This window comes from Leuciscus leuciscus (assembly GCF_965113295.1).
Source record: "Leuciscus leuciscus genome assembly, chromosome: 20".
NCBI lineage: Eukaryota > Metazoa > Chordata > Actinopteri > Cypriniformes > Leuciscidae > Leuciscus > Leuciscus leuciscus.
In genome coordinates, this window is record NC_138744.1 from 28507635 (window position 1) to 28521938 (window position 14304).

The following is a 14304-nucleotide window of genomic DNA, read 5'->3' on the forward strand; positions in this document are numbered from 1 at the left end:
AGCAGGGAAACAGGAACTAAAGGGAACAAAATAAGAGTCCAATGAGCCGTGACACAAATGGCACATTGAATTAAACCTGAATTTTGTAGAAAGACTGAAATAGAATTTTCTTGTAAAGCCTACTTCAACAATGCTTGTTTTATTTACAATTTGTTTTATAGTCTATATTCTTTTTGCACTGCTGTGACTAACAACAGCACATTGTAAACAAAATGATTTGTTTGTTTCTCTGGGTGAAGGAAACTTGGAGTGAATGGAGTCATCATGAGTGGGCTTTGTTTTAAATCAGGAACTCGGTGAAACTAGCAGGAGGAAGTTTGGTGTGATGGAAGCGATCAAAACCAATTACATGCGTTGCTCAATGAGCAACATCCTCTCTGTGTCTTTCAAAGGTTTTGTACCTGTTTGTGATTCTCTTGTGCATGTGTTTGAATGGTTTTTGCAGAAAGATAGCTCCTCTTACTACATTTGCAGCTTGATTGAATGATTATATTTGTTAAAAACATGCCCACACCTTCCCAATCTGTCTCTTGCTCTTACAGTGTTTTATTTTATTTTATTAAAAATACTTTCTTGAATCCCTGCTGCTTAATAAGAGGAGTCTCTTTCAGTCATGTGTAGGTTGAATTCAATGAAAAGTGTAACATTGTGACTTTTAAAACATTGATCTGTTTGGGTGTCTCGTCAAGTGAAGTCGTCACCTTTATTTATAAAGCGCTTTTTACAATACAGATTGTTTCAAAGCGGCATTGCAGTGATAACAGGAAAATTTGCAACAAAGTTTGCTAAGAAAACAGCATCATAGTCCAGCTTAAGTAAGTTTAGTGATGGTTTATTTTTGTTGAAAAAAAAGTTATTAATTTAGATAATTTATATATATAACCATTCCCAGATGTGGGCCGGATCTGGGCTGACACTATGTTGCTGTCTGGGTCCTAGTGTCTGCGGAGCGTCCCACCAGAGGACTGTAATTAAAGACCAGCCTGCAATTCAGCCATTAGCTCCTTTCATTTGCTGCCTATTGTTTATATCTTTAATTCTTTGATTATCTCACTTTCTTCCATCTGTCCTTATGCCACCATCTTCTACGAGCCTCTCTCCTTATCTCACACATCTAATCTATATTTCACGAGCACTGGAAACTGACGCATATTAAGTGGAGACATGTTTCTAAATGGCCCTGGTTCAGGTCACTGCCAGGCATCATATACAGGCATCTTGGCTTCCCTATTTGGCAGAACTCCTTCATGTCTTTTACACCCCCAAGAGTTGAGTGTGTGTTCTGTTTAATGGGTTGGAAAACAAGCACGTAACTGTAAACTCCTTACTTTCATTTAGTGTTGTGGCCCAGACGTGTCTCAGACATCAGACACCTTACACCTTTCAGATGTCTCAGACGTGGAGGGGACAACTTGCTGTGTATTCAGTGTTTTTCATGCTGCAGGGTGGCTGTGTTCCTGAGCTGAGCACAATGAGAGCGAGAGGCACTAATGAACTCTGTTTCAGTGCTGTGCTTCAGTTTCAGTAGCGGTTCAGTTGAGGTCAGCTCATGTTGGGTTAGAGCCGGCGGGATGGGGTGGGGGTTCTGTCTCCAGCCCAGTCGAGAGCTGCTGATAGTCAAAGGCACTGCGGTACATTCATCTGGATATTTATGACTGGTAATGCAACACTGCCCAGCATGGAACAGTTCTAAAATATTAACTTTCATTAAGCAGAGATGGGAAACACTGTAAGCAAACCCAATCCAATCAGGAAGGATGGTAGTGTGTTGCAGTTGTGTTGGGGAAAAATATGCTTCACGTGGCTTATTGTGGTCTGTGACACCATTTTTTTTAGTTAGAACATGTGATGCAGGGTGTGACTCTTCAATAGAACCATTTAAACTCTTATGAAAATAATTCCAAGATGGAACTAGTTTAAGATGGACAATGATGAGCTAGTACTAGCTCAAGATGATGAGCTAAGTATTAATGATGTTAGACCAGCTTGACTACCCATGTTAAAACCAGCAGGAAAGTAGTTTTACTGGCCAGAGTATCTGGTCCAGTCTAAACCCACCCCTAAACTGTACAGTTAATATGGAAATTTAGAGTAGGATTTATCTAAAATAGATGATTCAACAGTAGTAGACTGCCACAGGAAAACTGCCGTGGCTAATGCAGTTTGAGTTCTTTCTCAAAAGAATCTTCAGGTAAGCACACCCTTTTGTTTAAAAAGGACTGACCAGCAATACAACGGCGTCAACTGGTAATTTAACCCTCATATTATGTTCAAATTCTGCATCCAATCTTGTTGGAGTAGGTCAAATGGACCCCAAATGGATGCAATACAAATCTCCAAAAATCAAACTTTGAAACAACAACAACAACAACAACAACAACCAATAATCAGGTCCAAACAATTAACTTTTAATATCAATACTTTTCACACATTACAAAGAATACATATTTGAATTTATGATTAATAAAAATGTTGTTGACCACTATATTTAAGACGGCCCCTCCCCCACACATGTGGGACGCCTGCCATTATACATTTATAACAATAATATCTTAGTCTAAAATAAATGACAGAGTAATATATAGATAGCAAAATACTCTCCATCTGTGACGCGGTGTCAAACTATAACGCACACCCTGATTCTTTCTGTATGTTTTCATGTGGGTTTTAGAGATTGAATTCAAATCAAATATTAACATTACTGCCCAAATTTCTTCTGAATAGGATGTCTACTTAAATATTATGAAAATTATGGAAATTTATGGTTAAGATCGCTTAAACCATACTATTTGAAATGAGTGCATCCTTATTTGTCACTAGTGGAGCCTGAATGTCCTCTAGTGGAAAAGTTTGGTACTGCTGCCCAAAAATCTTATTGCAAGTAAATTTTTTAACATATCAACCTAAAATTTGGCACAGAACTTGTTCAGATCTTTGGTTTAGATCATTTTTTATTTTGTTTTTGTTTTTTTGTTTTAGAGTTGAAAATGATTTGTAAAATAAACTTTTTATATACTTATATAACTTAAACTTCTATAACTTTTTTTTATAATTTCACTTTTATAACTTTTTTACTTCTATAATAATCTGACAAGTGTCCCCTTTAAAAAGACACCAAACTTAACTCTCTGCACCAAAGTATTAAATAACAAATTAAATTAGGAAATTACATTTCTAGATCTATGCTCAAAAAGTGGGACTGACAGTTAAAAGGTAAAGTAAAACAATTTTGTTTTCACATATTTCGATTTTTTGGGGGGTCTGTACAGTTGCTTTTGAATAGCTGCCTATATATGGGTAAAATTGACCCATGAACATCAAGATCATATAAATGTTCTGAATGCACATTTCACAACACATCAGCATGTTGAAACTTTGCATGCATTTTCTGCTACTACCCTTGCAAACTTTGGCCAGTTCGGTGATTAGATTTGCTCTGACAATTACAGTCCGCATGAACAGACAGCAGGTCTGAGACAGATGTAGTGGGTGCTGTGGTCATTTGGCTACCCAGGACCAGACTGGGTTGGTCGTATTCTGGTTTGGCCATGGATGAAATTGCAGGCTGAGCTCCTGTGGTGTAGGCCCAAGACTCTCCAGATTCATGCCGTCAGTAATTCCCTCCTGTCTCTGTCCTGTGTTCTCTCTCATCCTCATCCCTCCATCACTCCAGCACAGTATTTGTGTTGCGGTCATGGGTCAATAAACATCAGAACAAAAATGAAATGGGCTGAAGAAAGAATACAACAAAAAAAGCAAGAGAAGCTCTTTGAGTGAAGCGGGAGATGGTTTTGAAATTAAACTGAAGGGAGGCCATGTTTCTTCTGCAGGATGTGGCAGTTTATCATGTATTATGTTCATATTTCATGTCTTATCTGTCCATATTTCCTCTGTTATTCTTGAAAGCAGGAAGGACTCCAGATGTGTGTGTTTGTTTTAAGGACCCTTGTTCAGTGTCATCTTGTACATGCATAGATTTCAAACAGATGTTGCTTGTTTCGTCAAAAACACAAAGAAAATAAAGAATAATCTTTTTCAGATCAAACCCAACATAAGTCAGTCCAATCCAAACTCGGTCCAAATGCGACACAGTAATCTGGCCTCATAAGAAACCATTACTGACTCGTAATTCCCTGGTAACCCAAACACAGAGTAAACTGTGTATAAACTCGTCAGATCTGCTTCCCTCGCACAGTAAACACACACAAGCACGCACACGGTGAGGTCAGGCGGTGTAAGCAGGCCCCATATGAACCTCGCTGTAGTGCCAGGCCTTACACCTCACAGATAACAGGCCATTTTTATGGGCTGGGCTCGCAGGGACTTTCCACTCCCGGCTTTCATACCCTGCTGTTACTGATGGGGAGAGAAGCCCAGTGGGGGAACGAACTTCACACCCCTGACGGGCTTCTGCCCTGCTGTGGGAGGCGTGTGGCCATTTGTGGCAATTGTGCGAGCCTAGAATTTGATAGGCTCTTGATAAACTGTAAATTTGTCTTTTTGCTTAGACGGCATAGCCTATTATGTAACAGTTGAGCTCATGTTGATCTCAAATTATGGGGCCAAACATTTTATGCTAATTTTGATGAGATTAACTTGAAATAAGCAGATGTTTTGTTGTAGATGTTCCCTATCCAAAGGGGTTTATTAAAACTTACAGATACAGATAGAGATACAGAGAAGTCATATAAACAAAGCTGCAGGCAACTCATTTAGACCTTGTGTACAATAACAAAGGAACCGTGGATGTCAAAAAATAAAATTGACACAATTTCTCGAGACTTTTCATCATTTGTCTTTTTTTGGACGTGTGTAATTACTGTGAGGGGAGTTAAGGGAACCAAAAGAACATTTGGTTCAGAAGAAGTGCTTTCATAACACAAGAGACTTGAGTCCTCAGTTATGTTTCTTTTTTTCTGTTAGAATTGTGTACTTTTTGTTTTGTTAACAACGGTAAGAGTAAAGATGAATCTTGTCTGGATAGCACAGCTCGATTGTTGCTCCTAGACAGCAATGAGGTTAAATTGAGATCAAAGAGAAACTTTAGAATCTTACAGTAACGTGTTTTGTAACTTATCTCCAGATGTCACAAATTTGGCAAAAATGTACCCATACAATTCACTGTAGTTTGCAGCTCAAATGACCACTACTGGCAGTAAAACACCAACTTTTCACACAAATTATGATTACAGTCATCGTGGCTTATTGCCTGAAGGTGAGTCTGCTCTGAGAGCTGACATTGAATTGCGCTCAGCTCTCTGAGTCCATCCAAAATCCGAACATATGGGTTCATGAATTATAGGCTAACTCTAGCTGTGAATTAGAGTCTCTGAGATTATTACGGCCATTGTTGTGGTCCCCGTCCCCAGCGTAGCGGCAGTGCTATGCTGTGAGGGAGGTTTAATGATGTAGTGCTGTTTTATTGGGTTATTAAGTGTCAGGGCTATTAACCTTGAGATAATGTTGAATTAGAGAGTTGAACCCAGGCATGCATTTGGTGCCTTGACGTTCAGGCTCTTTCCAGAGTGCATTTATCTTTATGTGTAGGATTCAAGCAGCCTGCCCTGATCGGAGGAGAGCGTCGGGGGAAGACAGTTGCAAAATGTTAATAAGGTGGTAGAGACGATGGTATGCTAATGATTTTTGCGGTTTCTCACTTTCTCATCCTCATTCTCAAGCCACCGTGGCATTTTGTAACCGCTGTGCTTGTTCAGACTTCACTATGGCTTGGATCTAAACCTTTGTGGCTCTTGTGAGGTGCATTCCAGTCAACAGCCGCAGTAAAAGGCTAATTTGTATGCTGTAAGACCCTCTGGAGGGCTGATCTGGCAGCTTAGAGAAACTGTATCATGAACAAACACAAACAATCATGCATGTTGTCGCGTCCCTGTATAGTGAAAAGTGTGGAGAAATGTTGCATGGCAGTCACTGAGGTTAAATCATAGCCAACTCTCAAAACAGACCTTGTCGTTCACCATGAAACTGGTTTAAATGGCTGTTTGCCATTTTCCCACTGGAATGCTGATGTAATCCGGGCAGAACATTTACCGCGGGTTAAATTTGAGAGTCTAATTATTGCTAAATACAAACCCGAGGTCAAGAAAAGCTCAGTCTTTTTCACTGAGGCAGCAAGCTCAAGACTCTCACAGATACGGGGCATGTTCAGGCATGTCGTCTTGATGAAAACCTCTTCTTTGTTGACCTGCAATGTCTTTTGCATTTGTGTGGTCCAAAATATATTTCCGTTCCCGTGTTTCCTGAGCTTGTCTGTAAACCCAGTGACTGAAAACATGTGCCTCAACTTTTTTTTTGGCAAAGTTTGACACTTTTTGGATCTTACAAGCAGCAAAAACTACATTGGTAGTCAAGTTATGGAAACACTTTGCATTCAAGGTCACCTGTGCGATCATGTAAGGATCTGTTGTATCCTATAATTCACACAATATTTTAAAGCAGGAGTAGCTGTGTATGTTATATGTAAGTTTAACATACAGGTACAGCCATAAAAAAGTATGCTCATATTTAAAAAAAATATACTGTAAGTAAGATGCATTTCCTTATGCATCTCTGGAGACTCCAAGTGGAGATCCTCTGGTTTGGACTCACTCTGAAGGACACATGATCCAGACAGTTCACAGTCACCTAAGGTTTCACTGTTTTTACGTTTGACCCTGTCTGTGGTCTTGTGGTCTTCAGGTAGCTATATGTGTGTAATAGGGTGACCATACGTCCTCTTTTTGGACCTCAAAAAATGCGTCCGGCCGGGATTTCTAGATCAACCAAAATGTCAGAGATTCTGCTTTTTCTTTCTACAGTTGCCATTTTTGCATTGCTTTAGGTCCCACCTTCTCACATGCCACCATTGGTCGGTCGGTCATGTACGTAACGCAAACACGGGTTAAACTGCATCTCAGTCAATACCCTCAGTACCACGGCACGAGAGCAAGAGAGAGACAGAGCAGTGCTTGCTTATCAGTGGCACATGGCTCCTGAACAGCGAATGGGCGTCACTAGGCCTAAACTTCAGCCTAACCCCCTTACATTTTTTTTTATTAACTTTACACTAATTCGTGATCGCTTCAGTCCCCTTTAAAACATATGAAACCGGCTTCGGCTTCGACCCGTCTTGTTATAATCAGCACGTTCCAAGCAGAGAGCACGTCAGAGGCCTGTGTGTGTTCATCTCAGCCTCATTGGTCTGTCACTGCTCGTCAATGTCAGAATATTTGAGATGACCAATCAAACCAAAGTAGGCGGACTTTATGTTCTCCGAATTTTAGCAGCGTGACTCGACTCTTCAGTTTATGGTCAAGTGCGAGATTAGATGTAAATTGCTAAAAGCCCAAATGTAAAATCACAGATGATTTACAGAGAAAATTCCTGTGTTTTCGTTTCGGTCGGGATCCATGTAAAGCAGAATGCATGCCCTGCAAAGCTGGCACGTACTGTACGTGTCTGTAGCTATGTTTCCATCAACACGTTTTTATCCGAATTATGTGATATCGAATGAAAAATGCCTTATGGAAACAGTAAAATTCGATTGAATTTCTTGAATATCGACTAAAATGAAATACGGTCGGTCTCATCGGATTTTATCTTGATCGATGTACGGTTTATGCGATAAACGCTGATGGAAACGTTATTTGCCGAATAAATAATGGATTGCGATTAAGTTTTAGGTCATTTTATGGGTACAACCCGCCACAAAAGAAGAAGTTTTAGTTAATATCCGCCCAGTTTGCACCCATTATATACTGTCTGGTTTGCACACATGGCCGGTGTCAACAAAGTGGACAAACGAGGAGACGAGATACTATTTGAATTTAATTTAACAGAAAAATAAAACGGCTATTATAGCAAAAATCTAAGAAATGCCATAATAGTCAAATAATGTCGCTATCAGCTGTCACATAAGCACCTAGAGTCCTGCAATGGGTTGGGTACCCGCATAAAAGTGGCTAAAACGGGTGGATTGTGACATTCCTAAAATTCACAGGCGGCAATGCCGCCGGATAATGAACTACTTGCGGGCGGGTAGCGGATGAAAAATATGTGCAATTTTGTACCCATAAATTGCCATTACACACTCGCAAATATGTGTTTTGGGCATCCTTAAAAATATTCTTGTTTGCCGTTACCCGACCGATCCTGTCAATTTAGGACCGACCCAATTAATTTTTTCCCCCTTTTAGTCCAACCGACTGGCCGGTTGTAAACTTGCGTTAAGATCGACCGATTTTTTTTATATATATTTTTTTTACTCTTCAAACAACTAATACAAATGCAATAAAATAATATTAATTATATTTTAGTAGGCCTAAGTATTGTGTAGGCTACGCTCTTTCTTTTTAAATAAAAACCCGTCAATCAAGCAAAATAATATTCAATGATTGTAGGGCAGGCTAATAAGCCTATGTGTTGTAGCCCAGTCATTAAAAAACGATTTAGTTTCATATTCATGTTTAAATAAAATAATATATATATATTTGTTTAAAATTTCATGTTGATTATATGAAAAGTGAAAAAAAGCATGAATAAGATGATTCCGAATATCGGGAGACAAATGGAGCGGGCAGACATGATTTTGACCACTTTATTAAGATTGTTTTTGTAGAAAGACTTTCTTTAAAGTGAATTTCGTTTTGTATTAATTGTATCTTAATTTTAATCAATGTTTAATCAACCATTTTCCTGGATTTAATAAATAAGAGCTAAATATAGCAGGCAATAATCAGGACACGGAGAGGCGCCCGCGCGTGAACTGGAGGTGGCCCTAGGCTACTTGAATGGCCCAAAACAAAGCGCACTTTAGCGCTCATTAGCCCATTCATGAGGCTATTGTGATGTTGAGAGAGGTGCGAGATAAAAAATAAAGCACTTTAAATGGAATGATTTTAGCTTGTATGCGATTTATCACGGGCACGGGTCAGATCTGGTGCTGAACTTTGCAGGTACGGGCGGGGGCGGGTCTCCAAAAATGGACCCGTGCAGGACTCTGCACTATTACAACTTGTGCAATATTGATCATTTGTTGGTAGATGGCACAATCCATTTTGTCTAGCAAAACTTTGTTCGCAAATGTTTGCTTGAATGTTTTGCGATTCAGTGCGAAAATGAATGGAAACACCTTAAAATGTCTCAAATCAATTCGATATACCAGTTTGATCGCAAAACAGCATGTGACGTCATTACGCACAGGTTTTTATTCGCTTTAAAGCCGTTTGATGGAAACACACTTTCACCAGCTTTATTTGCATTATTTTTTTTACAGAACTTCAGATAATTCGATTGACAAGTTGATGGAAACATAGCTAGTGTCAAATAAAGGTGCTAGCGACCTAGAAGCCCACTTAAAGGGATAGTTCACTTTGAAATAAAATTTTGGTATGTTTTATCTTACCTCAAGGGCATCCAAGATGTAGGTGTCTTTTTTTCCGCAGTAGTTTCAATTTTGATATTTTTAGGTCAAACCGTTCTTGTCTGTCAGTCAAATAATGCAGGTCTATGGTCACCACCTCAAAGAGCATGCACAGAGTCCAAATTAAAACAATTCCACATCGTCCAAATGAAACAATTCCTTTGCTCTTTGAGGTGGTGACCATAGACCTGCATTATTTGACTGACAGACAAGAACGGTTTGACCTAAAAATATCAAAATTGAAACTACTGCGGAAAAAAAGACACCTACATCTTGGATGCCCTTGAGGTAAGATAAAACATACCAAAATTTTATTTCAAAGTGAACTATCCCTTTAAGGAAAGTATACAACAGAACATCAGGAGGATTGAAATATTTTTTTTACTGAATTAGTGTAGTCGATTTTTTATTTTATTTTAACCTATGGCCATGAAAAGAAACAGTGTCATGTAAAAGGTGTTAATTAAAAGCTAAATTATATACCATATATACCATATATATATATATATATATATATATATATATATATATATATACATATTATTATTATTATTCTATTGTTGCGGGCCAAACGTTGAATGGAAAGGATGAATTACTTTCTGTATTAACGTACAATAACAGTTGCAAGGTTGTGAATGCATTTGTCAAGTATTTTTTGAAGCATTCACCCCCAACCACGCCCCCACTCATCAACCACGCCCCCGTCCTCTTTTCTGAAAACTAAAATATGGTGACTCTAGTGTGTAATGCTAGTAACATAATCATATTTTCTCTGAACAACAATACAACCTTTAGTAGGTCAGACTAATGATTGTACAAATAATGTAAAAAAAAAAAACAAACAAAAAAAAACATGTTTTTGCTGAAAGACGGAGGTAGGACGTCATTCTTTAGAAGATTTACCAGGAAAGCAAACCTGGCTGCTCCTTGAGTCTTTCACATTGATTGTTCTTCGGTGAGGTTGAAGAGGTGAGGACATCAAAGAGAGCTGGCCATTTTAGACATTTAGAAATCTAGTAAGTGCATGATTTAAAACAGCATGAAAACACCTCAAGGGACTGTCCAAACCCTCCCAGAGCTCTGTGCGATAACATCAGCAAACAGGCCCATATTACTTGCAGGTTCATAAAGTCGAACCGCCACTCCCTTCTGGTTTGCCAGGGCCTAATTGTAATGTAATAACCCTCTTCGGTGTCTGACCTTGCTGTGGAAACCTCCTGGGTCTACAGCTCAGGGCTAGACTCTTCAGCAGGCTTGGGGTGGACTCAAGTCTTGGGAACGTTTTGTAACTCTGAAGTTTTAATAGCTCATATGGGTGTTTTAAATGCCTTGTTTAGAGCTGTAGATTGCTGGGTGTTGTCTTGTGATTCTGAGGGTAGGCAGATATGAGCAAGGGTGGATGAGGCCGCGAGGAGAGACTGACAAGTACATTTAGTCATTCTGCAGACACTTTCATCCCAAGTGTCTTACAAATGAGGAACATCACTAGCAGTTTATCACACACGATCAACAACACTCAAGTTTAAAGAGAAAGCTGGGGCAGTACAGAAGCTACAGCAGAAGTGAAAGTGCAGAAAAGTACGAGAGAAAAGAGAGAAGGAGCAGAGAGGATAGGCGGTAATCTGCAGAAAGGGAAACATGAACAACCCCTGTGATGCAGAAGCTGCTATTTGTGTTTGGATGTTGCTGTCTTGGTTTTATTTATGTGCAAGTCAAGTCAAGTCAAATCACCTTTATTTATATAGCACTTTTTACAATACAGATTGTATCAAAGCAGCTTCACTGTGATAAAATGAAAATAATACAACAAAGTTTGTTTCTAGAATAAAATTGCGCCATCGTCCACCTTAAGTAAGGCAGATCAAGAATGACACATCTCACTTTAATCTAGTACAGCATTCTCTTCTCCCAGCATGCCTTGCAGACTTAGAAGTCTTATTGATTTGACTGCACTGTCACTATTGGATGAGAACTGGACTGAGCTGGATGATGACATCACTGTTTTCTGCAGAGCTGCTTATAGCTGAATTGAACTCATTCCATAATTTATGAACTTTACAAAGTTCTTGAACCAAACTGAACCAAAACTATACTGACTTCAACTGAATAATGACTCTATTGTCTTTTTAGGGCTGCTTTACAGCAGAATTCTGTTTGCATAATTGAAAAAAAGCACAATAAAAACAGAGTATATGCTCAGATGGGTGACAAATGAAAGGAAAAACCAACATAACATGTCTTAGTAAGGGGTTGGACCACAACATGCTTCCAGAACCGCTTTAGTTCACAATTTAAGTCCCTGGTGCTCTACTGGAGGCATGGACCACCATTCTTCCAAAAGATATTCCCTCATTTGGTGTTTGATGATAGTGGTGGAGAATGTAGCTCCAAAATCTCCCATAGGTGTCTTTGATTTTACGATCCTTTCTCAAATGTGTGTACGTGTGATTCAGAGAATGAACGTACGCACAAAATCCTGTATGCCGTTTATGCCAGAAGAGAAATGTATAAATTGCAAATGATCTTGAAATTGTGCTCAGCTGAATGGCTTCACATCTCCGCCTTTTAAATGCCACATAATTGATGTCATTAACATATAAAAGAGCACCCGTCAGCGTCCAAATCCTTTACTTGAATGGCGAGCGGCAAGAATTGCTTATATTTCCAAATACATGCAGTTCTCCGACTCTCTGCCACAAGGAAAAGTGCGTACATCTGCTTGGACCCTGACATGGCGCTAAGCACTTTTCCACGTCAAAGACCGTTTTTATAAATATGGCCTAGGTTTTAGCATACACACACTCTACTTCAAATCTCTGCATACAAACATTTTATAAATGAGGCCCCTGATGATTGCAAAGGACATCATATGATTGAAATAATTTTCAAAATCATCAAACTATTGATTGACCCCCCAATTTGTCACCCGTCTGTATTTTAAATGCTGTTTTTACGTTACATATTTAATCAATAATATATAAGCGGCTGTGCTACATTGTGCACCCCTTCAGCCGTGACTATTTTTACAATATAGCATAGCCTTCAAAGCCTATTATGTGTAGTTGTAGATTGAGAAGCTACAGTAAGTGTTTTTGAACTGACTCATGACTGTACAACATGATTAATTGCTGTGTGCATACAATCCGGTTTGATTACTAGCTTCACCTCTGACAATACACAGAGTAGCTGTCTTTGTACAGTGAGGAGGTCAGTCCTCTGAGCGCTTTACGTCACGCAACCGTTATTGGATTCATTGAGTTCTGTATCATGTCCTGTGGATATACTCCTTCTTCCTCAAATCAAGTCAGCTTTATTTTTATAAGGCTTTATTCTATAGAAATTGTTTCAAAGCAGCTTCACAAAAAGGATGCAAACTTATTATTCAACTCAATTCAGTTCAGTGATGATTCAGTTCAGTGATATGACTAAATTACATTCATTATGAAATAAGTTCAATATAGCTATTATAAGAAGCTCTACTGAAGACAACAGTGTCGTTATTCAGCTCGAGTCAGTTTACTGTTGATTCAATTTAGTTCAATAAAGTTATCAATGTTGCAAACTTCAGTTTTTAATTTTTTTAAATTTTTTATTACTGTGCTATAAAGCAGAAGACAATAGTGTCATTATTCAGCTCAACTCAGTTCAAGTTTGTTTCTCATCCAATAGTGTCAGTGCAGTTAAATCAGTAATATTGCTGGATATTAAGTGTCTCCATCTAAGCAAGCCAAATGTGACTCCATCAGTTGAAAGAAAGGGATAAACAAACATTGGGAGAAACCAGGCTCAGTCAGGGGACGAGTTTTCCTTTGGCCTTATTGAACGAACAGGTGTGAGATTGACCGGAATACGTCACACAGGCATTAGGTAAGACGGAAGAGTTGTAGTCTGTCCAGCAGGCTGAAACATGAAGATAGAGCTACCGTTGAGCCAGTAATGGCAAGTCCTCGAGTCCTGACATGCAGATTCTAACCCACTTAGTTCTAGACGATGTTCTTATTTTTAAAGATCACACACATTATTTACATAATTGCCCGTTTCCAGCAGGGCAGACGCCACACATTCTTTGGTCACTCTGATTCATGTTACTGAGCCATTTGCTAACCCTCAGAGGCCGCTGTCTCTGCACCACTATTGTTTGCATGACTGCTCTCAGAATAACAACATTATTGCCATTAAAGAAGTGCTCCTGTAGGGTAACCACAGGGGAGATTAAGCGAAAGAGTTAAACGATTGGATATTTAGCATACTACCATTGGGATCGACAATTGTGACGACCTCTGACCTCCCTTTTCAGGAACCAAACGGTTTGTAGCCAACAGGGTCAAGAGGTGGCTAAACCGTTGCCATAGCTAGCAGGAAAGGACATGGTGGATGGTGTTTACTGATAGCATTTTATAGAGGGCCCGCATCTCTCTAATTAAATCCGGAGTAGGGCTAAGTGTGCTAGCGGTTGAGACATCATAGCCCTCTCATGCAGTTTGCGCGTGTCTCTCTGCCCGGCTCCTTCATCAGCCGTGACATCTACTTTCACTCATGTCTCGACATGCATACTGTGTTTACAGGTGCAGAGCTTTACAGAAATCACACAAGTTCATAAGGTAAGGCCGTTAATGCAAATTAAGTTGCAATTACTGTGCTCTATGTAACGTGGCTATAATTTGATCATAATCATAGATGTACTTCTAAGAGGACTAGAAATAGCCTGGTGAAATATGACTCTTGTCTGGACAAACTCTGATTTGTTCATGCTCAGAAAACATGAGACAGTGAATCAGAATAGCACACACACACACACACACACACACACACACACACACACACACACACACACACGCACACACATACACACACACGCACGCACACACACCAAGTGTGTGTGTGTA